The 459-nt window shown below is 36.9% G+C and overlaps 1 protein-coding gene across 1 annotated transcript in view; it reads left to right on the forward strand.

Annotated features, from left to right (window-relative positions):
* Nucleotides 1-279: 279 nt before the first annotated feature.
* Nucleotides 280-459, forward strand: part of mmp17b (matrix metallopeptidase 17b) — a 23,309-nt gene continuing 23,129 nt past the window's right edge. The window contains exon 1 of the mRNA XM_007578626.2: nucleotides 280-392. The gene's annotated coding sequence lies outside the window, so the exon portion shown is untranslated. The remainder of the gene's footprint in view (nucleotides 393-459) is intronic.

Genomic DNA, 459 nt, shown 5'->3' on the forward strand with positions numbered 1-459 from the left:
AGTCTTGTACAACTTTTTCACCAGGTCTTTAGTGTGTGGTAAATCTATTTACAGAGGTGATAAGAAGTCCTGATGTAATCATTTAAAGAGAGTTAAAAGTTATTTTTATTCTATAATGTAGCAGAAAAATGCTCCAAACGTCTGATTGCTGTTAATAGAGAAGAACGTCTTTATTTTGAGAGAAAAAGTAGTTCATAACATTCAGTATAAAATAAAATAAACAAATCAATTAATGTTCCTTTAATAAGACAAAAGTATCCACTCCANGTTAAAGACGAAGATTTGAGAGAAAGAAGAAGCTAGAGAAGAGAAAGGACCCATCTGTTCATCACGCAGCAGATAAAGAGAGCTGGAGAGGGGGTCAGACGCAGAGAATGAGCAGGAGCAGGAAGGTAAGCAGGAAAGGATGCTTGTGGCTGCTGCACCACGTTCTGTTGATCTGTACAATTAGACTGGATC

The sequence above is a fragment of the Poecilia formosa genome, unplaced genomic scaffold (genome assembly GCF_000485575.1).
Source record: "Poecilia formosa unplaced genomic scaffold, Poecilia_formosa-5.1.2 Scaffold485, whole genome shotgun sequence".
NCBI classification, from domain to species: Eukaryota; Metazoa; Chordata; class Actinopteri; order Cyprinodontiformes; family Poeciliidae; genus Poecilia; species Poecilia formosa.